Consider the following 25,920-nt stretch of genomic DNA (forward strand, 5'->3'; position numbering starts at 1 on the left):
TCCCAAAAACCCCTAATGCAAATAGGGATCTATACAATAGTCATCACGGGTGCAGACAATCCCAAATCTAAAAGGACTCAGCACCACCATGACCAACACACTCTCCCCTCTCATCCACTGTAACTACCCCTAAATGGTGAGCTATCAGCATTGAAAAGACAATTAAATACAAATTAAATAATATACCGAACATGTCACCTGGTAAGATGTGGTGAGCGATATGATCACTATACATATCAAAAGGGCAGACACTCACCTTCTCTTTAGTGAGCAATCGTATCTAATCATATAACAAGGGCAACGCTGCGAGACGATGGGTGGCTATGTCGAGCTAAAGAATTTAATGCCAGGTTTCAACTCGGTGACGCATGCATATTAACCGGGATGAGAGTCGCATCAAATTGAGTTAGCCGTTAGCCAACGTTCTCGCACCGTACCTATAAATTGCTTCTTTCAGCTTTGAAAAGTTTTTGTGGGCCAAAATCAAAGAAAATCATTGCTCTGGATTACATGCATAAAGTTTCGTGGTTTGGGAGCCAGAAGTTTTTCATTTAATACTCACCCTGAGTCTCCCTGTCAGGCTATATGGTTGCTGTAGGGAGAAATCGGTTCTGTCTCCCCTGACAAAAGCCGCACAATCTACAACAGCGCCTTTTCCATTGACGTATTAATCCGCGTTCAACATCCCACCAACATTGTCAACGGTTATGAGCGTTTTGCCGATATATAAACGTGATTAAGTGCTCAAAGGTATCGCTGTCGCTCTTTATGTAGACAGAACCCGTATGCCAAAGCGTCAGCCTAACTAGTAAGAAGAAAGGAAAATGTATTCATTATGGTTTTAGCCCATGGATTTTCGCAAAACCTACCTTCTCGAGAGCCTAAATCCATTTGCTGGTAGGCTGCATTGAAGCAAGCGCCATCACAAAAAAAAGCCATAGCCCAGAGATGACACGCACAATTAGCCTTTTTAAACTGACTTTGTTTTTTCCTTTTAATGTAGCAATTTTTGGATCAGATACGCGGAGGAGTGGTGGAACCAAATTTGTAACGCGTAAGCCCGTACGCCGTGAAATAATATAACTTATGCGATACCACAAATACAGGTATTCCGGCTTTTTGCGCGCGTTCAATACCCATAACATCGGGCTTATTCGATATAGCTAATACCACATCGGCATGCATACCCTACGATGTACCACGACAAGTGCTTGTAAATTGCTACCCGTACCAGATATGAGTACTACAACACGTTTGCGTGGTTTATTTTGTAATTGTTTCACAAGTTGTAACCCTTTGAAACCTTTCACAACTTGGGGTCAAAAAAAGAAAATTTATTTCACAAATATGCCTCGAAGGCAAAGCGCTTTCTTCAAAGACGTTTTGGCAGCTGGACTTTTCTAAGCTCTGTTCTTTAAAAAGTAAAGCCGATCGATGCGCTGCCGCATTGACCACATATCAGTCCTACGTCTGCTTTCGATCATACCACACTCAGAAGAAAAATACCTCCTCTTCCTCTTCCTTGCATTTGTTCAAATTACGCTCGTAACTCTTCATGCGCTTAAACCATTCCGGATCTGATGCGCTCACCGACTCCGGTCGTTCACTTGGCTTATTCTTATACAGATATCCTGTAATACCTTGACCCCGTTTGCCATTCACCGTGCATGCTACAAATTGATTGCACACCTCCGAAGTCCAATCAGAGCCCACATAACGCACAGTCGATTGTTGCTCCCTAATTTGCACCAAATATTTAGCTTTTGCCGTATATACGAAAAAAAAAAAAAACGTCTTATGACGTGGCGGCGTACCCTTCTCACCACAAGTGTTGTGTTCGTAGTTGCAACCAGTTATCGGTTCATAAACACCCTGCGGCGTGCAGATATAACCAACTTTAAGCAATGAGAGAAAGAATGCGGGTTGACTTAGAATACCAACCACCATACTAGAGCCATCCTCCAAAAAGAGGACAACATAAACATAACGATTAATATTGGAGGCAACGTTCTGTGCCAAAACTATGATCACGGAAACCACGCAACTCGAGTTGAAAGCAACGTTCCGCCAATTGAACCTCACCCACCAAGCGGCCACTTTGATCGTAGTGCTTTCGTTTCTCAACCATTTCGGGTACATGCTTGAGTAAATTATAGACTGCGTCATTCCAAGCCTCACGCGCCACCGAATCTGCTATGACGGCCGAACTCAAATCGGGACTGTAATGGAAGAAAGTTGCTTGCGTTGTAAATTGCATATTCCGGCGCACAGGAAAAAGTTTGCGCTCATCTGTGGCGTTACGCAATTCACCCTCGTAACGTATGCGCCACTGTCGCATAGACTCCTCGGGATAAACATGAAAACCGCAACCTTCGAATTCATCATTCTCGCGCGTACCATCTGTTGTGAAGTAAAGCATGTCGGGCAGTTTTGTTGTGCAATATAAACCGTGCTCGGGTAAATATAGAGACAAGCTTTGAGCACGCCATTGCGCCCATGAACGAGATCACATCATAACTTTGTGGACCATCATCGAGCGCTTGTTGACGATCGATTTGCGCATGGAATTCGGCCGAATTAAGTTCGTCCTTTGTGTAATAAACTTTGTTACGTAGTCGCTTTACCAACCACAAAGCTATGATGTATTTCAATTGATAAAAAAAAAACGCCTTTCGCTGGGTAGATATCAAAGTTGGGATTTCAAACGTAAAACGGTAATGAGCGTGGTGAAGAGCAGCACTGCTGCAATGCCCCAAAGTTTAGCTTGAAATTGTAATATGTAGCACGGCTACACAGTTTTTTCTTTAAGCTTTGTTCTAATAGCCGACATGTTTTCGCTAATTCCGCAATTTATTGAACGAACTGTTGGCTAGTAAAATCAACTAGCATCTCGCCATCCTTGTGCGTATTTAGACGCAAACTATATTTAATAAAATAGTAATGAGCTGAAATGAAATAAAAGAAGCAGAAATTAGAAAATTTATAAAAGTATCAAAAGGGAACGATACTAGTATACTTACCCAGCACCAGTTTTCTTCATTATGAAAATTCATTCAAACATGTCTCTATACTCATTTCCATGAATGAATGACATTTTGAATGAACGAAACAAGGGTGCCACTCGATGCCTTTTTCTTACGCAGTAAGCACATTGCGCGCGATCCAAAGGGTATCACAACTCGGATCCATGAGATCCAACACACCCGAGCGTTAGCACGTGAACAAAAATCAGAATGCATATATAATCGCGAAAATATAGACCTAAACAAGAAGGCGCGCTCTGGTTTGTATCATGGGCTTCCTTTTATCAAAACAAAAAAAACCATGAAAAAAAATAAGCAAAATAGGTATTTTCCTTAAATCAGTTTCCATTATTATTTTTATTAGGAAAAGTTAAGTTTTCTTCTAAACTCCAACTTAAGTTTAGACTGTTTCGTGAACTATAAAGAAATAACTCCGAAATGTAAGACCGTAACATTTCCAAGCCTTTCAACGTGTTTAGTAGCGTAGACTTAACGGTGGAAGAGCTAATGGGAGATTTCAATACAATCTTTAAGATTGATAAAATAATTAAAGAAATGGTCAGAATGTTTTTACGAAATAATAATTCAACAAAATCAACATGATGGGAGAACCCAAAACAAAAAAAATGAAAATTTCCAGAAGTAATTATTAGCGTTGATGTCGCGTCAAGACTCAAACGCGAGCTGTCCCTAAATGATTGCATGACATGACCATTATGTCTCATTACGCTGCCTAATTGGCAGCACCGCACAGCTGTCTCATTCCAACGATTGGAAGAGTGAGCAGCTGACAGCCCTAACAAATTACCACACTCGATAGTGTAGGCTATCCCCGCCAGGGTTGTGTTGGAATCAACAAACACACCACAATTTGTGATTCTCACACAACATGGCCAAAGCAACACAAAGAGTGTTCTCAGACAGCGAATGAAGGCCTCTTTACATCTGTCGCACCTTTTATCTGCACGACGTCATTTGACTAGTCATTTTACAGGCATTCATAGGTTATATTCATAGCCACATTTGCATGGGCGCGGGTAAGGTTTGTGACCAAATTTTTGTAGGGCAATTACAAGGAGCCGTGACAACACACGAGTTTACCGTGATATACCGTATATTGTCGCGCATTGCCTGCCTTAGGCAACCACCAAAAAATATAGTTTGCCCTAAGTCTATATTTAATAATTCTTAATCTTACTATTGGTGGCTTTCAATATCAGCAATTTCATTCTGATGAAACTAATTTCAAAACAAATGGTCATTTTAGGCGTATGTCAATCAAATTTTACTAAACCTAACAGTGGGTTCAACCACTACACGTCACTACATCGGCAGAGTAACTTAACCAGATTATTCATCCCCAAATAAACCCTTAACCCGAGTACGCCAACCACAAGCTCGACCAATTAAGCTTCTACTCTCCGCCCATACGCCACCCAACTCCCTTAAAATGCAAAACAAATAATAACAAGTTCCCGTTCCAGAATGACGGGTTTCTCGGTCAAACGCAACAAGACGGAGCAACGCGTTGACTCCTTCACCGTCTCCTGCCGGTTGTGCCAGAAGAACCACGGCATACGACTATGCCCGCGGTACAGGGAAATGTCGGCAGAAGAACGCCTCCGGGCCGTCCTTATACACCGGCACTGCCCCAATTGCCTATCACCGTTCCATCGGTTAGAGATATGCCCTAGCAACGACCGTTGCCACCGCTGCCATGGACCACACCACACTACGCTTCACATGGAGGACGAGCAAGCACGGCCACGCCCGATCCCTTGCGCAGAGCGCGACGACGACGAAAGCGACGAGGTGCTATCGATCAACATCACCGAGGACACACGATCGTGGGCCCAACAGGTAGAAGAGGAGGAGAAGGAGATGGAAGAGTTCACGAGATGTGCAGCCGCCTTAGCCATCGCCCCAACGGCCAGTGGAGAAGCACGATCCTTCCGACCGCTGCTTCAGCATGAGAAGCAGAAAAGCAATCAGCGACACATGGAACACGGGGATGGCGCGGAGACCCGTCCTTTCCGCCCATCGCACCGCAATGCCAGTGGGCGCCGGGGCGGCGCGGAGCCGCGTCCGTTCCGCTCGACCCGACTCTCTACTGGCAGAGCGGCCCCGTATCAACCACGCAAGGAGGGTACCACAACCACCCTCGCGCGCCAAACAACAACCCCAGCCGGCTTCAGAAGTGGTCGACTCCGGGATAATTTAGCGGCACCGACTATAACTCGAGCATTGATCGCCATCGCGCCGACAGCCATAGTCCGAATTGAGGCAGGAGGCCGTTTACACCTGGTCCGCGCCCTGTTAGATGCCTGCGCTCCCACCAGCATTATCGATGCCAATTTCTGCAAGGATCTACACCTGGAGCGTAACAATACCGCACGTCTGTCGATGTGCACCATCGTTCTTCGAGGAAAGTATGGGGTAGCGGGAAAGATCACGACCCAAGCCACCGTAATAGCAAACTATGCCAGGTTAAACCCCACGGCAAATCTGGACCCGTCGGTAGCGGCCCCATTCCAGTTCATGAAGCTGGCCGATCCGACGTTTTACCGATCGTCGCCAGTGTTGCTCACTTTGGGCGCCGAAGTATACGCCAATATTATGGTCGGCGGCACACCCGCGTCGACTGTCGGCGGGCTCCTCACCCAAGCCACAATATTCGGCCTCGTCGTGTCCGGAGCCCACCCACTATAAAACCGTAAACTATACCACAAGGTGCATTTTAAACCAAGCAACCCCACGTACTTGAATACTAACGCTTTTCTTTTTCATCCACAGTTCAGCGAGGCTGCATTACTGCGAGCACGGATGTCCGCCGGAGATCGTACTTACGATCCTACTATACATACGTATCATATTTTTTTAATTTATTTAGTTTATCCCGCCTTGGGAAGGTTGCTGGCGTACTCACCGAGTTTCAAGTTGCTCGCCGCAAGGGGGCCGGCATGTTTAGGCCACCAGCCTAAATATTTCGGACCACCCTAACACGCACATTAGTTATTTATTTATTATTATTACCGGTAACGGCTAACACCAGCCGAGAGCTAACTTTGAAGGGGAAAAACTCAACGAAAGTTAGCTATCGGCAGGTGCCGCGGACTTGTTCGCGGTTTTGAACTTTATTTTCTATTTTGGAACGTCAACGAGCCAGCAGCTAGCCCCAGGTGAGTAGTAAAGAGTGAGTTATATAAATCAACCATTTCCCACCTTTTTCCATTTTTTTGTACTAAGTGCGATTTTCATCGTCATTAATATTTGCAATTAATATAAAGTGAATTTTCCAAGTGCACAGTGAGTTGTCATTTTAATTGAGATATCTAGTTTTCCGCATTATAATTGCGCTCATCCGTGCGCATTTGAATTGATAAAATTATAATTGTCCGCTTTGAATTGTCAAGTGAAAATTTCTTATATCCTAACTACTTGCACTTGCGGGAAGATTGCACTTTGATAAATTTGGATTTTGTATTTCCATTAAGTTCTAATTGCACCACTGCATATTAAATCGGAATAACTATTTATATTGTGAAATACTTAGTTTGTGAGAGTTTCATTTTTGTAAACACATAACGTAGCTCGTCGCTAATACCTCACTTTATATTTGATAAATAAATAATAATACATTGTGATTACTCGATATTAATTCTCTCTTTTTTATTTCTTTATTTGCGTGCGATCGCGCCCTACGACCCGGGTGCCACATTCCCCCCGCAACATATTAATATTTTCACAGCCTTTTATCTCATTTGGTAATTCATTATACATTTTATAACCTATATATTCTAAAGTCTTTTTAGCAAACTCAGTTCTTACCCTAGGTAGTCTTATACTTTTACTACTTCTAGTTTCATAGTTATGAATCTCATGATTAAAATGTATTTTGTTGCCCAGATACTTCGGAAGTATTCCCAATTTCGCATGATGAATGAATTTCAATTTAAAGTAACTTATGGACTGTTTTATACTAAGCCAATTTAACATATTTAACATTGTACTTCTAGGTGTTCTATTCGAGCATTTTAAAATTAATCGCATTGCCTTGTTTTGCTGAATTTGAAATTTTTTTTATCTGTGTATCATTTGCTAATAGCAGAATTGTTGGACAGTAGATAAAATGTGGTTGGTTCAATGATGGATCTGTATACTAATATTTTATGACGTTGGTTAATATATTTACATGTTCGGTACATTAAGCCTATTTTCTTTGCAATTTTAGCTTCTAAATTACTTATATGATCTCTAAAGTTCAAGTTCATATCAATCAGGACTCCTAAATACTTCATTTTGTCGACTCTTTGAATTTCACTGTTCTTCATTTTTAAGACAGCATTTCTCGGATAATTGATAACATGTAGTGGTACTTAAGGGAAGGGTGGTGGTAACTACTTGGGTGAGAAAACAACAAAAAACAAATCATAGAGGTAAACCTCCATTATTGAATTTTCGTTCTTATGTTGCGCCGTGTGCGCCTTCCTTGCTATCCAGCCCGGAGATTCAGCCAATGCCGTGGTATCTTACTATAAAAGCAACATATAGAACTCATCATACCCCTTCCACCTAACAGAAAAGAAAGTAAGTGCACACTCATAGACAGATATCAACAAAAAAATAATAGAAATTAGAAAGAAATGTCTCGCTGGTGTTTTATTATTGGCAGTTACATCGTATGGTTTACTAACTGCTTCATGCTCACCCTAACCATGGCTACCTAATATGATGACAATTTTAACTGGTAGCCCCGCACTTACCCAACAATAATTTGTTTTCTTTTTCTTTTTTTTTTTTAATTTTCACTTAACAAATATGATTTCGGGAATCTAAATTGAATTTCTCATTAATAATAATTTTCTATTCAAATCTCATAATATTATATTTTTTTTTTTCTTTCTTATAACTTTAAAACGCGCGTGGCCGTGATACTATGGCAACTAAATAAACTCAGTTTCGCTTAGGACTGGCTATTCCCTAAACAGGTTATGACTTGGAAATTCTCTCTAGGTAACTGTTTTACAAATTCAGCTCTTGGGCCCATTTAGTATAGACTAATTTTATTTTTTTTTTTTTGTACATATGTAAAATTTTGCTTCGATAAGTAAAATTATATACGTATATATATAACGCAAGAATGAACATAAAGGGGATAATTGCAAAAACCAATTTCTACACCTACGGCGTGTTGAGGGAACCAGTTACTCTCCGGCTACGCCTGATACTCCTCCGCTGGCCAATATATCCCAATAAGACTCCAGGTTTCAGTTCTCTGTCCACGTTGAAACTCCTACACTGGATTACTTGCTTATTGCCATGTAGAAATAACAATGAGTTTAAATACTTAAGGCTCGAAAAAAATCACTTCCACTTTTATCTTTCTTTTTAGAGGAGCCAGAGCACACTACGTTCAGCTTCCTCGTGATTCACCAGTATTTCCTTCTTTTTTTCCGGAAGTGAGAAAAAAACTCTTTCCTGTTAGTTCAGTTATCTGTCAACCTCGTATCAGCTGTTATCTTTATCTCTCCATTAATAAAAAATGGCAAATGGTAGTAGATCTAATCAAAAGCTTACAGAGTCCGAAAAAAATATGATATTTAAAAAAAAACTAGTGCTGCTCTTTAATTTTTATAGGCAACCCATTACAGGACAAACATTGCTGCTCGGTGGCAAGTTTTGAGAGATGGTTGCAAGTTAAACTATTTGCTTTTTAAGATCTTTTTTATGATTATGTTCTTTTCTATGGGTGTCTACATCCTCTAAGTGATATATATTGTTTCCCCTTTTGCCTATAACTTTGCACTTGAGAAATTTAAGTGCGAATTTCGTGCAGAATTTCTTGGACGCATCACTCAGCGCAAAATTGCGACGATATACTATGTCGCCAACGTCAAAAGTAGTGTTTGTGCTACGCAAGTTGTATCGTTTTGCTGAGTTTTCGAATGCCTTTGTGATGTTTTAGCCAATAGACTGTCGGATAAGCTTAAACTTGTCGTTCGTGTTTAGAACCTCACCTTCGAAAGACTGCAACTTTTTGATTAATCCATAGTCTTGAGCATTGGTTACCATTTGTTGACCAAAAAGGGAAAATAATACGGACTAAAACCGATTGTCGGGTGGTAAGAGCTACGTAAAAATTCAGCAATCTCAGGTATGTACTTATCCCAATTAGTTTGTTCTTTACAGACGTAGGTGCGAATCGCTGATATAATTGATCGGTTTACCCTTTCACTAGCATTAGCCTGAGGACTGTAAACCGCTGTATAAATGTGGTTGATACTTCTTTCAGCTAGAAAGTTATTAAACCTGGAACATTTTAATTGTTTTCCATTGTCACTTATAAATGACTCTGGGGTACCGAAAATAGTAATCACATGTTCTCGTAGATAACTTATAATTACATCCGATGTTGGTTTTTTCAATGGCTTCAGCAGCGGAAATTTGTTCATGTGGTCAACAACAATCAGCATACCAATATTGCCCTCTTTTGATCTAATAAGTCAATATATAATTGTTGAAATGGACGATGCACCACGAACTTCTTTGTCATCGGAGGACGCAGAACGCTATTGGAAGATTTTGTCTGTTGGCAAATATCGCAGCTATAAACTACTCTTTTGACATCCACGATCATTCCTGGTCAATACAAGTTTAACCGCAGACGCTGCAAAGTCTTGGCAATGCCACCATGACATTTGTTAGGAGGGTTATGAGCATCTTCAATGGCTGTTTGAACTAGTCCTTCAGGTATCCATAGCTTCCAATTAAATCTTTCTTTTTCATTATTCCCGTCGGGGTGTTCGGTCGGTTTGTAAACTTTATTACCCTCTATTTGCACATCAGGCAAGCGTGATTGATGTTCCTGTATATATCTTCTAAGTTTTTGATACGCCTCGGACTCAAATTCTGGGGAATCTAAGTCAATTATTGGTTGAAATTCCAGTTCACTTATCTCTCCAAAGTTCTGTCTGGATAAGCAATCTGGAACTATGTTTTGTGTTCCGCGACGATGCCTAATATTGAATTTATAGCCTTGTAATTTCAGCGACCATCTCGTGAGTCTACCGCTAAGGTCTGGTTGTCGCATAAGCCACTTAAGGCTGGCGTGGTCAGTAATTACCGAAAATTCTTGGCCTTCTACATACGCGCGAAATTTTTTTATAGCCAAAATCGCCGCTGATCATTCGAGCTCCGTAACACTATAGTTGGATTGGGATTTGTTCAATTTTTTTGAAAAGTATGCAATGGGCATTTCCTCACACTGCACCAACTCAATTTCCTTGCATCGCATTGAATCAAGAATGGCTTTTTGTAGTCTGGGTTTATTAATACTGGCGCAGTTACAAGCTTTTGCTTCAGGTTGTCAAAGGCAGCCTGCGCCTCTTCGTTCCAATGAAAACCTCGACCTTTCTTTAGGAGATTGGCTAGAGGTACGGTAAGGATAGCAAAATTGTCCACAAATCGTCGGTACCACCCAACCATTCCTAAAAACCTTCTCAATTGCTTCACTGTGGTAGGTGAAGGAAAATTTAACATCGAAGATACCTTGTCGGAATCTGTACACAGGGTGCCGTTTCCTACTACAAATCCCAAGTATTTCACCTCTCGTATGCAGAATTTGCTCTTTTCTACATTAATAGTTAGACCCGTTTTGCTTAGTTGATAAGCCACCTCACATAAAACAAACATATGTCTTTCGAAAGAACTAGATATTATCAATAATTCATCGGGGTAAACAAATACCTCGTGTTTTAAATTAGCTGGGATTACGTGATCCATAAGCCGGCAAAGAGCCTGTGGGGAATTACACAGTCTAAATGGCATAACACAGTACCTGTACAGTGGTCGATTTGGTACAGTAAAGCACGTCAGGTCGCTAGAGTTTTCCGCCAAAGGGATTTGCCAAAACGCTCTTCGTAAGTCAAGGGACGAAATATATTCGGCTTTCGGCAGAAGACTCAATATTCCCTCTATATGAGGTAGAGGGTAAGCATCTTTTACGGTCATGCTATTAACCTTCCTAGCGTCAAGGCATAATCGAACTTTGTTCTGTATCCGGACCAGTAGTATAGGGCTTGCCCATGGGCTGTTGGGTGCTTCCTCGATAACTCCTAGCTTTATCATATCGTCGATTTCCTTTTGCACTAGTTTTTCAATGGCTGGTGATATCGGAAAATACCTTTGCTTTATTGGCTTGTTTTTGTGCTCTAACTCAATCGAATGTTCAATGATAGAAGTTCTACCAAGACCTTCTTTTCGTAAGCCAGAAACAAGTTCTTTATCCTTTCTATTGAAGATTTTTGTTCATCAGTTAGGATGAGTTTATTTGTGTCGTCTAAGTCTTCTTCCACAGTATTCATATTTATCTGGGCGATTAAATTCGGTGAAATTTCGAATGTTTTCCAGAAGTCAATTCCAAGGATAATATTTTGATAAAGGCTCTGAACGACACAAAAGTTTATGGGTGAGTTCTTATTCTTGAACGTGAATGGCATGCTAATAGTTCCATAAACTATTTGCTGACGGCCGTCTGCGGTAGTTACGGAAGTGCTGTGGGTGAACAATTTATTTTGAGTGCAGATTTCTTTGGCAATGTTGCCTCCTATGCACGATACTTGTGCACCACTATCTAAAAGTCCAAGGTGTCTTTGGCCAGCAATAACTACCTCAGCATAAGGTCTCAAGTCATTTTCCTTATTTGTAATCGAACAAACAACATCTTGGATTTGTTTTTGCTCATTCTTAACTTTCCCCCAAAACTTCCTCATACGCAGCGTAGATCTAGATAATTTCAGTGAGTTTGGCTTATTGTTACTACTAAAAATTCTGTTTCGCGTTTCGTGATACTGTTTTAAACGTTCTTCATAAGGGATTATTTTATTTTTTTAGAGCCTTCGCAGCTGTTCGAGCTTTTCGAACGGCAGTTATTACAATTCGGCTTATAATTACCTACAAGTCCACAACCGTAGCAGAATATGGTACGAGCTGGAATACAATCTACATAACGGTGACTTTCTTGTCTACAGTTCCAGCAGAAAAGCTTAAACTCTGCCTTTTTAATAGCGGCCACTTCGTCAGTGTCAGCTGCATAAGGTAGTAGGGCACTAGGCTGGGCTTCTAGTTCGTCTTCTATTTCGTTAATTTGCTTTTTAATGGGATAGTTTCTATTATTGGTAACGGAAGAGTTAAGAGCGGTTGTTTTGGAAATTTCCAACAATAGGGTTTCGCCTTTTAAGCAAAACTTTCGTAACTGTGCTAGTGAGTTAATGGGTACATACAAAAACTGCTGCCTTACCCGCGGACGTAAACCTCTTTGCATTATTTCGACAAGTTCACCTTCCGGTACGGCATTGTGCAAGTTTTCAGCAATTTTCAATATATTCATCAAATGATTCCGTAGTGCCTTGTTTTCTTGCTCTTAAAGCTTCTTTAATGTCAATCCTATGTTCTTCAAAGTTTTTTCGCAACGCTTCACATAGTGCTGGCCAAGTAACGCGTTGGACCGACCTGCCAGTCTTTTGCTTCATTGGTAAAAAGACACTGCGCATGTTCGCAGAGTAGATTTAAATTACCTGTAAGAGCATCCACTAATTGAGACTCTATACGATATATGAAATTTTCTACTGAAATTCGTTTCGACCCGTCGAACTTAATGTCTCAGCTAGATATTAAATGCCAAATTTTTCCGGAGTTTGTCACACTGGACATTTCGCAAGGGCGAAAATTTTCGTTTCTCAAAGATGGTTGCTGGTTACTGAAACTGGGCATATCTTGTAGCCATGGCTGGTTATCTATATTTCGTACAGAGCTACTAGCCTGCGCGTTATTAATTGGGTTGTCATTTATATGTAAAAAGGTAAAATGTAAGAAGGTTTATGGAGAAATAAAAACAACGTGAATTACTGGAAGCGCTAATTTTCAGCGCTGAAATTCAATTTCAATTGATCTTTATTAATAAATACTTTCCTTTTTATAGGAATTTTTCTTACAATACTATTACAATATTTTTGTATAATACTTACTTACTTACTTAATTAGCGCTTAACCGTCTAAACGGTTATGGCCGTCCAACAAGGCGCGCCAGTCGTTCCTTCGCTCCGCCAACCGGCGCCAATTGGTCACACCAAGGGAGTTTAAATCGTTTTCCACCTGGTCCTTCCAACGGAGTGGGGGCCGCCCTCTACTTCTGCTTCCATAGACGGGTTCCGCTAGAAACACTTTCTTGGCCGGAGCATTATCTTTCATTCGCATAACATGGCCTAGCCAGCGCAGCCGCTGCGTTTTAATTCACTGGACTATGTTGATGTCTACGTATCGCTCGTACAGCTTATCATTAAATCTTCTTCGGTACTCGCCATCGCCAACGCGTAGAGGTCCATAAATCTTTCGAAGAACTTTTCTCTTGAACACTCCCAAAGCCGCTTCATCTGCTGTTGTCATGGTCCATGCTTCTGTCCCATATAGCAGGACGGGTATGATAAGTGAATTGTAGAGTATGATTTTCGTTCACCGAGAGAGGACTTTACTTTTCAACTGCCTACCTAGTCCAAAGTAGCATTTATTGGCAAGATTGATTCTTTGATGCTGGTTCCCAAATAAACGAAGCCTTTTACTATTTCGAAATTATGGCTACCAACAGTAGCGTGGTTGCCAAGGCGCATATGCGCTGACTCTTTGCTCGATGACAGCAGGTACTTCGTTTTGTCCTCATTCACCATCAAACCCATCTTTACCGCTTCTTTTTCCAGTTTGGAGTAAGCAGAACTAACAGCGTGGGTGTTTAGGCCGATGATATCAATGTCATCAGCATATGCCAGTAATTGCACGCTTTTATAGTATATTGTTCCAGTGCGGTTAAGTTCTGCAGCTGGTATAATTTTCTCCAGCATCAAATTAAAGAAATCGCACGACAGGCGGTCACCCTGTCTGAAACCTCGTTTAGTTTCGAACGGCTCGGAGAGGTCCTTCCCAGTTCTGACTGAGCTGATGGTGTTGCTCAACGTAATTTTGCACAGCCGTATAAGTTTTGCGGGGAAAGCAAATTCAGAGATAGCGGCATATAGGCAGCTTCTTTTCGTGCTGTCGAAGGCGGCTTTAAAGTCGACGAAGAGGTGATGTGTGTCGATTCTCTTTTCACGGATTTTTTCCAAGATTTGGCGCATTGTGAAAATCTAGTCTATGGTAGATTTACCAGGTCTGAAGCCGCACTGATAAGGTCCAATCATCTGGTTCACGGTGGGCTTCAATCTTTCGCACAATACACTTGAAAGGACCTTATATGCGATATTAAGAAGGCTGATTCCACGATTGTTGGTGCATTTTGCAGTATCCCCTTCTTGTGGACTGAGCAAAGAACACTTAGATTCCAACCGTCGGGCATGCTTTCGTAAGCCCATATTTTGCTAAGAAGCTGCTGTATGCGCCTTACCAACTCCTCTCCGCCGAACTTGAATAGCTCCGCAGGCAATCCATCAGCGCCCACGGCCTTGTTGTTTTTCAATCTGGTTATTGCTATTCTAACTTCGTCATAATCGGGCGGGGGGACATATATTCCATCATCATCGATTGCGGGATCGGGTTCTTCATCTCTACGCGGTGAATTACTGCCTCCATTTAGGAGAGCAGAGAAGTATTCCCTCCATAATCTAAGCACTCTCTGGACACCAGTCACAAGGTCGCCGTTTTCATACCGGTCTTAAAACCTTCCATCTGTCGCCGTATTTTTTGGTAGAATTTTCGGCCGTTATTCCTGGTGGCTAGCAGCTCAAGCTCCTCGCACTCACGCCTTTCTGCTTCTGCTTTTTTCTTCCTATAATACTTACACACTGAAAATAACTACATTCTATTTCTATATACCTATTCAGTGCTATATTCTTATTACCTAACTATGTAATAATGTTTGGAGAGTCGCACAGACAAACCGACGCTGTCATTCAGTTATGTTTATGGGTTCAGCAACTGTAAATGGAGATGGCTCCCCGCTGGGTACAATATAACTTACCTATGCCTCTATGACTGTGTCGCTATGAGTAATTTGTGTGTGTTTGAAAATGAAATTAATTTGCTTATGCATTTCAAGCTAGACCTATTCTGGTATGTACATAAGTACAAATATCTTGTATTGCGGTAATACCACATCATCCACCTTTAAAAAGAATCACATACACTTGAGAAAAATTGTATGTGATTATTAAAGTGATTTAATGACCATGTAGAGTTTACTAAATTTTAATTGCTTTTTAGTTTGCTATTGTAATTTATTGTCTTGCGGTAATTTGATATTGAGCGTGAAGCGTTGTTTACTTATTTTTATATCCGTATACATTTGCTTGCCATGTGTGATTTTTTGTGTTGACAAACATTTTTTTTATTGTTCTTTTGTTTGTACGTTTTTTTGTGTTGTTTTGAAGTATAATATATGTATGTACATTTGTATGGTATGTGCTTGTGTTTATGAATAATGTTCTGCATCAAGTGTTATTGACATTTGGTTTTACACTTTAGAGTTTTAAATTATTTTTGTACAGCCGGTCTTTAAGAGCGTCGACTCACTGAAAAACCGGCATGAGGTAACCGTAACTTGATGCCAACATGACTTCATATTTATGCGTTTTTCTTTCTTTATGTGTTTACATTTTATTGATGAGTAATTTGGAATACTATGGTTAAACTGGGTTTTGTTATATTGTGCGAGTTATTAGCATATTTTATATTGGTTAAACCTATTCCTAACCACCTATTCTTAGGTATTACTATTTTCTTAATTTTATTGTTTCTATCGTTATTTAGTAAATTATGCAAAACTATTTTTCCTATCGCAATTTTTTCTATGTATATAAGTTAAGGTAAAAATTTTTATTATTTACCTTACACGAGACTTTTTCCCTAATTAGTTAAATCTCCTATTCTACCGAGGGTTAGAGTAAAAATATTTTATTATTAATATTTTCTATTCCACCGCGGTTAAAGTAAAAAAATATTTTTCTACTATGTAAACTTATGAGCTGCTTCTTCTCTAACTAACACTAAGTTTCCTATTTTTATTTCCTTACTGTAGCTATTTTGTCATAATTAAATTTCTTTACTCTTTCTATTAAACGAAGATTTTCATTGCTATTCTTTTCATTTGGGTCATATTAAATTTAGAACCAATAAAAAACTGTAGCTAATTATTCGGAAAATTTAGTAGCTGTAGTTGGTGAAAGAGTGAGGTATTTTTTAATATTAGTAGTTCAGCTAATCGGAAGACGGAAGGTACAGTGGATGCAAAAATTATTCTAACTTTTAATTTATTTTGCTTATTTTTCCAGCAATTTATTTGATCTTATTTGTCATGCGATTTCTGCGCCGGCCACCAAGACAGAATCGTCATGACTTTTATGAAGAATTATTTTTATTTTTTACCGGGATTTGTCACTTGCACAACCGCTTGTGTTTGTGCAATTAGTTGATCTTAAGAACCTGGTTATCAATTTTAAATTTGCCTTCTGCAGTAAATATTCAATTAATTTTTCCTTATAACTTTTAAGTCCTGGATTGCCGGCATTTCTTGTATGCCTGGTCGAATATTGTCGTAAGTCAATAACTTCCTCAACAATCTGGTTGCTTGAAAATTTTTTACGCTACCATTTTTCTATCCTAAGATGGAAATGAGCGCGACTAGTCTTTTATTGCATATTTATATAGCGCTTTAATATATCTATATATAGGTTCTCTTTGTGACTTTTTGTTCATTTTTTTTGTTGGTCTTATTGGCTGGCTGTAAAATTTTTGTATTTTTTTTTTTTTTTCATATGTCCACTGACGCAATTTTTACCAGGGCTGTATTATAAATCTATTTCCTTTGACAGCCTTCAAGGATGTTATCTTGATAACTTCCATGGAAACTACTACTTTGAAGTATGCAAATTATTGATTCGCCATTAAATTTGGGCAGGTCTAATGAAGCTGCCTTTAATTTCGTTTGCGACATTTTGAGGGATACTATTTACAGGTTTATTTTTAATTATTTGTTGCTCTTCCTCAGCTTTGTGTTTGGTTTTAAAAGGGGTTTAGAGTGCTTTGAATATTAAATGCGTGCTTGAGCATTTTTTAACTGCCTATATTTGATTTTCATATAGTTTTTGAGCATCATAGCTATTGTGGCGATCAATAGCATGAATGCGCAAATTGTAATTGCTACCCAAACATCTGGAACGTTTGGAGAGTTTTTCGTACCTATTTCTGTTGGTGGTTCGTATTTTTCCGTTGATTCCGAGTTTTCCTTCCCTATTTCGTATCCGGCTATCGCTACGTTGATGCCTTGAGCTATTTTTGTCCACCAAGCCATGTTAAAATTTTCCTATAATTATTTTCTACTTGTGACGAACTAAAAAAAATTTTTTTGGATTTTATTCTTTTATCCTATGTATTCCATTTTATTTATAACTTTTATATTATAAAAATTGTTATTCTAAAATGTTTCTTAAAATATTTTCATTTGGGTTAATATTTTTAAAAGTTCAAAAAAAAATTTTTATGATTATATTTTTTTTCTTAACTAATTATACAAAAATATCTAAAACTTTATTCCTAGGCGATTTTGTTTCATTTTTATTTATTCGTAAATAGAATTTTTTTATAGATATTAAAATTTTAATATTGATCCCTATCGGGGAAAGTCATCCTTATCATTCTCATGATTTCTTCCTCTTTAGTTGAAGGATTTTTTATATCTTCCATAGTTGGTTCCCTATTCATACCTATTGTTTTCCAAAATTTGTTCAACCAATATAATTCTTTTATGAAGTTTCTATTTTCTATTTCTAGAGTGTCATTTTCACCCAACTTTTTAAGGGGGTTTTTCGAAAAATCTTTAGGCATTCCAAAGTTACTCAATTATTCTAGTATACAAAATTCCAATTTACGAAATTAAATTTTGAAAATTAATTTTTAATACATTTTTTTTTTTCAAGTCATTGTTTTTCAGATTTTAGCTGAACAAATTAATAAGTTTTAATATTGCAAATTTGAAATATTCTTTTAATTTTTAATTAAAATTCCTGATTTAAAACCAAAAAATTGCCTAAGCAAAAATAAAATTTTTGCTAATGGGTAAGCGTCCCTAAGGCCGCTCAATTTATTCTAAAAATTTAAATAATTTAAATATACTTAATATACATAACATTCGCTGCCAGTCGTATTGTCCATTATGTCCTGTTGGTTTGCCATATAATATTAGTTGCCAGTCTTATGCCAATTACGTCCTACTGGTTTGCTACTCTGCATTTATTTAGTGTCCGTCCAGATATTATGATTATTCCACTCCATTTATGCGTTTAATTCATTATTGAGCTTCCGTTATTTTGCTTCAAACAAACGTTCATAACTAATTGATCCAGATAACCACCATGAGTTTATTCACATTTGCCAAAAGTCCGTTAAAATATTATTGTTAGTTGTCATACCAAGTTACGCTGGGTTGATCTAGCTTGCGATGTAATTATTGCTCCTTTTCTTCTGTGCAGGATTTTTATCCAGCATGATCTCAAAAAAATTTTTTCTCTATGTTTTAAACTTGGCAGGACTTTTCAGATTTTTAGCCAAATCTGTCAGAATCTTTTCCTCCAGCAAGATCTTTAGCAGTTTTGCCAATTTCTGATCAAGCTGGCAGGATCGCCATGTAAAAGGTTTATGGAGAAATAAAAACAACGTGAATTACTGGAAGCGCTAATGTTCAGCGCTGAAATTCAATTTCAATTGATGTTTATTAATAAATGCTTTCCTTTTTATAGGAATTTTTCTTACAATACTATTACAATATTTTTGTATAATACTTACACATTAAAAATAACTACATTCTATTTCTATATACCTATTCAGTGATATATTCTTATTACCTAACTATGTAATAATGTTTGGGCAGTTGCACCGAAAAACCGACGCTGTCATTCAGTTATGTTTATGGGTTAAGCAACTGTAAATGGAGATGGCTCCCCGCTGGGTTCAATGTAACTTAGCTATGCCGCTATGACTGTGTCGCTATGAGTAATTTGTGTGTGTTTGAAAGTAAAATTCATTTGCTTATGCATTTCAAGCTAGACCTATACTGGTATCACGATGGCATATCTACTTACGTTTGTCAGAGTTCCGAATAATTAATTAGACGCACGCTAGTTTATTTAATGTTAAATGAAGAAAGTATTATTATTAGATATAATGATTATACACTTTAATGTATTTTAAGCGAATTATGATTTTGTTAAATACGACGTTTCGTTCTGAAGGTTCGAGACAGACTGCTTCGTCTCGTTCATTTGATTTCTCTCTTCAAAATCGTCTTTTACTTATTTAGAGTTGCCATGTCGGCTGACAATTCGGCCTTTCCTGACTCCAAATCGACCTCGATTTGATCAGGGTCGTCGTCGTCGTCGTATTCGTCGAGCTCGGGTGCACTGTGACACCAGGGATTTATTTTGTCGGTACTAAATATTGAGCAGAATTTGCGATTTGTTATTTTTATACCAGGAATATCTTCTATGAGGTATCGGTCGTTTCCCAAGTTTCGGGTAATAACGTATGGACCGCGAAACTTGGGTTCTAGCTTTCTCGATTCGCCAGTTGCTGCTGGCTTGTTCTCAATAACAACGAGACTACCTTCAGTGTATGTTGTCGGAGTACGATGCTTATCGTCGAACCTACGTTTCCATTTTTCTCGTTCGTGGTTAATATTTTCAAGGGCTTGTTGCCGTTTTTCGTCGATTGGTAGCGGATTCGCATTATCGGTTGTGTCGTGAATAGCTGCAATTAGCTTATTTTGTACGATATCGCGGAGACGAAAATTAAAAATTAATTCGTTCGGCGAATAACCTGACGTATCGTTGCGCTGTGAGTTGACTGACCATTGCACGTTTCGTAGATGACAATCCCACTCTTTCGGTTTATCGGTTGATGTTCGAAGATAATTTAATATGGTTTGGTTAGCTCGCTCAACCTGGCCGTTGGCGCGAGGTGTACGTACGGCGTTTTTAATATGTTGGATCGAATTTTTTTCACAAAACTGTTCGAATTGCTTCGAGGTAAAACATGTACCTCTATCGGTGATGATTTTGACAGGCAGTCCAAAGTAGCTTGTCATATCGTTTAGTGCGTTGATTACCGCGGTGGTTTTCGTGTTGCGTACTGGCTTCACTACCAGGTATTTGGAAAAATATCGGATATTGCCAGAACGTAGCAATTTCCACGATTACTTTTGACGAAAGGTCCTAAGTGATCGACGTGAAGGACCCGAAATGGCATGGGATCAGGTTCACTATAATGCAGCCTACCTTCAGCCACACCGTGACGAGATTTGTTGTAGCAACAATCTGGACATGCTGCTAAATAATCTTTAACGTATTTGCGGATTTTAGGAAACCAAAAATGTGTCGAAATTCGTTGGATCGTTTTGTCGAGTGCAAAATGCCCCATTTCGTCATGGCAAGAATGCACTACTCTCCAACGAACTGATTTTGGTACAACAAATCGTAACCCATCTTTCGTAAGGCGATATAATCGATGATCTTTAATTTCGTAGTCTTGTCGAATTTGGGCGTCTTGATCTGTTTTCTTCTCTTGCTTAAGTACTGATACTATCGATGATAACGTTGGGTCTTGCAACTGCATTGTCAAGAGCCAGTCTTCGGATGAAGTATTAACTTTCATTACCAACCCAGCCGGTTCTACGTCGTTTGGTGGCTGATCTGGTGCGCGACTTAAAGCGTCTACATGAGCCATACGGGTGCCTTGGCGATGAATTATATCGAAATCGAATTCTAAAAGTTTCATCCACCAACGCGCGATACGAGATTTTAATTCTTTATTAGTTTTGACTTTAGCTATGGCAGAACAGTCCGTTACTAGTCGAAAATGCTTGCCTAGTACATACATTCGAAAGCGTTCGAGGGATTCGACTACGGCGAGTACCTCGAGTTCGTACGCATGATAATTACTTTCTGCACTCGTGCAATGCCTACTAAAATAAAATACTGGTTTCCACGTTTTATTGTCGTTTGACTGAAGTAGCACACCGGCAAGGCCAACACTACATGCGTCGGTGTGTACTTCATGCTCGGCCATCCTATCGTACAACGCGAGAATTGGAGCGTTGCTTTAACGTTCGATCAAGGTTTCGAATGCTTCTTGTTGTTCACGACCCCATACAAAAGATTCGTTTGATTTCGCGAGAAGTTTCGTTATTGGTTTCGAAATTAGCGCGTATTCCGGCACGAATTTCCGGAAGAACCCAGTTAAACCCAAAAATCGTCTAGTTTCCGTTATACTAGATGGTACTTTAAAGTTTTTGATCGCGATTATTTTCTTTTCTCCCGGTTTTATACCATTTTTATTTATTACGTGGCCTAAATAGTGTATTTCTTCAGCCAGAAAATTACATTTTGAAAAACGTAGTGTTAAACCATTTTCTCGTAAGATATTTAAGAATTTTGTAAGACGTGATAAACCTTCTTTAACCGTTTTACTTGGAATTATGACGTCATCCAAGTATACGAGTGTTTCACCCGCCCTCATTTTCGCAATTATTTTATTCATTACTTGTTGGAATACAGAAGGCGCATTTACCAGGCCAAATGGCATTCTATTGTATTCATAGTGACCATCCGTAGTCACGAAAGCAGTAAACTTTTTCGCACACTCTTCGATTTCTATTTGGTGATATCCCATCCTTAAGTCCAATGCCGTAAAATAACTATTTCCCGATAGTTGTGCGAAATGTTCGTCGATTATTGGCATGGGATATGGGTTTTTCACTGTAACTTTATTTAGCGCTCTATAGTCCACGCATAATCGCGATTCCCCATTGGCCTTTTCAACTAACACGACTGGTGACGCGTAAGGTGATTCCGAATGGCGAATTATTCGATTTGTTAATAGTTCAGATACAATATCAGATACTATTTTACGTTTGGCGAACGGCACTCTATATGGTTTTAAAGTTATTGGCTTATCGTTGGTTAATTCGATATTCATTTTCGAGACTGTGCATGTACCTAGGTCGGATACAGAAAATATATCGCGGTTTGCTTCAATAATAGCTTTCAATTCCGATCGTTCATTCGTTGAGATATTCGACACGTTCTCTAATTTCTCGAAACTACACTTATTGTTTTCTATAACCAGCCTATTTTTGTTATTACAAAACACATCTCTTCCGAGGAGTACATCTTCATCAATGTGATCATCGTTAACCACTAATAATACGGCTTGGTTATGATTTTTGTCAATTTCAAGTACAACTGAAATGTTTGCTTTACACATATATTCGCCTCCTGCGAATCCTCTTAAAACGCGTTTACATTCTACAAGTTTGCCCACTTTTTCGGCTATAGAATGACGGATTAGCGAACACGTACTACCAGAGTCGATGATAGCTTTTGCTTCGAAATCGTTTACTTTGATTACTTTTGTCAAGTTTGTATCTTGAATTACATCATTTATTTTATTCACCGTCGTATTTGGTTTAGGTTTTGCTTTCGCTTGTTTACAGTTTATTGCTTTATGACCTGTACGTTTACAAGTCTCACATCTTTCGACACGTTGTGGTTCTGAACAATTTATTGAAATATGTCCCGTTTTTAAACAATTATAGCATTTAAACGATTTAGGTGTTTCGCGTTCACCTACTTTAGCGTTTGCTGGTATTTCACGTTCACCAACATTTTTCGTTTGGCTTTTGGACGTAGCCGTATATTCGTCGATTTTCTGTTTATAGTTCAGCGGTTCGTATTTTATGTTATTGTACACCGAATAATTTTGAATATCGCGTAGCAACTTATTGCAATTTTCGTAATCGTTCGAGATCTTTTTACGGAGATCGTGGTCGTTAATGCCGTTTATTATGTACCGCGCGATAGCAAATTCAGGAATTCCTCCTTTTGTACCCATCGACAACATTTTGTAATAATAGTCTTGCGGAGTTTCGTTACGTTGGCGACGCGTTCGTCCCAATTTTATGTGTATATCCGCGACGTTTTCAACGGTTGCAAAATCAATACAAGATTTCGCGACGAATTCCGACCACGATTTAAAAATATTTTGACAATCAATCCAATATTTCGCATGCCCTTTTAATTTTTGCTGTACGGCGAATAATAACACTTGGTCACTCCACTGATATGCAGTACGTAGCATTTCGATTCTTCTTATAAATTGATTTGCACTTAGTGATGTTTCATTTGACGGGTCGAATTCGGGTAGAAGTGCTATCACTTCATTCACATTACTATACGTATTTTGTCGTATATTTACATTTGAAAATGGATGATTTTGTTGCATATGAGCATGAAAACTATTCGACTGCATATTGCTTCTTATATTCGGTTCATTATAAAATCGCGTTTGCGTGAAATTTTCGTCATTACACAACTGAGCATGCCCATTATAAACAGACATGGGTGGCATATAATTTACACTGTGAATATTCTCACTATTCCAATAAGAATGCTCGTTGACTTACATATACGGGTGCACGTCATTTGCTATTGATATATACGGTGGTTGAATATTTGTACTCATTCGCGATGAATGTGCGTGTGTATATGATACACTAGTTGGCGGCACGCACGTAAGCGGTACCGACACAAACGAATTTATGCAACTTGTAATTTGTTCGGACTGTGGTGACGAACCAACCGACGGACTAAATTCAGATACTACTTGAGTGCTTTTGCTTTGCGTTGGCATTTCACACTCACGTTGAGTTAGACTTACTTGCAAATCGGTAATTGTTTTTTCTAATTCATTTATTCTTTGCATTAGCATCGTTTCAGTTGCACTCATAAATGTATCATTTGCGTTCGCGTTCGCGGTTTTGTTTACATTTTCATATTCTTCGAGTCGTTCGATTAAAGTGTGCTTATTTCCCGTCTTTGCAATTCCGCGCTCGCGACATCTGTTGCGCAGATCATTAACTGTCATACTACGAAAGTTCATGTTTTTGTCTAATTAGAAATTGAAAATGCGAGTTCAGCTTTTACGAGTTGAGAAGTTTTGCGATGTTTTAAAATGGTTGAAACGACGCTCTTGCATCCAACATAAACACACATATGTTTTAGTATAGGAATATTTTCGCTATCCCTTTCGTTTTTATGATGAAACTCTAAAGTCGTAGAATTTTCAATTTAACCGACCGTTCGTTGCAAACTCGACGCGTTGCACGTTCGTATGTACATATAGACGCATGTACATTTATGTGTGTATGTATACTACCGTTTCTTTTATTTTTTTCGTGTTTTGCAATTTCACAATTTCGACGCAATTTTTCTACTTCGTTGTACGTTTTTCGACACGGTTGGACTTGTGGTCCTCGTACATATGTATATGACTATTTACTATGCACGCTTTCGTTTTTCAATGCATTTGATCATTAACACAACACTTCTTTTTATTGTTGCAAAGATTTTTCACATTTGTTATAATATGCTCGAATTATTATTAACGCTACAATCCTTATGTGGCATAGGTTTCGCACACTTCTGATACTATCACGATGGCATATCTACTTACGTTTGTCAGAGTTCCGAATAATTAATTAGACGCACGCTAGTTTATTTAATGTTAAATGAAGAAAGTATTATTATTAGTAATAATGATTATACACTTTAATGTATTTTAAGCGAATTATGATTTTGTTAAATACGACGTTTCGTTCTGAAGGTTCGAGACAGACTGCTTCGTCTCGTTCATTTGATTTCTCTCTTCAAAATCGTCTTTTACTTATTTAGAGTTGCCATGTCGGCTGACACTGGTATGTACATAAGTACAAATATCTTGTGTTGCGGTAATACCACATCATCCACCTTTAAAAAGAATCGCATACACTTGAGAACAATTGTATGTGATTCCTAAATTGATTTAATGACCATGTAGGTAGGTAGGTTGAACTGGCCGGTCCATGAGGACCTCACATAGACTGATTGAGTCCGCAGTGTTACCAGTCGTTTGTTTTTAACGACCAAACTGAAAAACCCTATCAAAAACCAGGAACTATGTTATAAAATAACTCCGTCCTCTTGGCAAATACTAGAAGCTTCCTAGGGCTTAAGCCACTTGCTGCTTCTAGATCTGACAGCTGTATCACTCCTAATAACTGGAGTCTTAGCCTGGCAAGTGCAGGGCACGAGCACAGAACGTGCTCGATCGTTTCCTCCTCCAACCCGCACTTCCTACATCTGCTATCACTGACCAAGCCTAGTTTAAAGGCATGTGACGTCAGAAGGCAGTGTCTAGTCAGAATACCCATCATAAGTCTACAGTCCTCTCTTTTTAATGATAGGAGCAACTGCGTTAGTCTAAGGTTGTAAGACTTACACATAATCTTCGACACTTTACAGCCCCGCGCTTGAACCCACGCCTTTCCCGCTTGGTCGATCATGTGCACCTCTCGACTTCGCTTAATCTCGCCCAATCTAATTGGGACATCTACGGAGCAAGCTTCAAGGGATGCGCCCTTTTTAGCTAGTTCTCTCCGCTTTTTCATTCCCATCTATTCCCATATGCCCTGGGGCCCAATATAGATGTATGCTTCTCCCTGTCCCGATTCTCTCCAGAGACTGCTTACACTCTAACACGCATTTAGATGCTGTGCTATGCGAGATTATTGCCTAAATTGCTGCTTGACTGTCAATATAAAAGTTAACACGGTTGTAGCTTAAGCTATTCTCTTCCAGGGTTTCTACTGCTTTGGTTACGGCTAATATTTCCGCTTGGAAAACGCTACAGTAATCCGGCAGCCTGTAGGATCTGCTTATTTCCTGATCAGCGCAGTATACCGCAGACCCTACTCCTTCCACTACTTTGGAACCATCGGTGTACACATGTATCGCCTCGTCCGCCATTTGCGCACCCTTGCCCCAACCGT

The sequence above is a fragment of the Eurosta solidaginis genome, chromosome 3 (genome assembly GCF_040869045.1).
Source record: "Eurosta solidaginis isolate ZX-2024a chromosome 3, ASM4086904v1, whole genome shotgun sequence".
Lineage (NCBI taxonomy): Eukaryota > Metazoa > Arthropoda > Insecta > Diptera > Tephritidae > Eurosta > Eurosta solidaginis.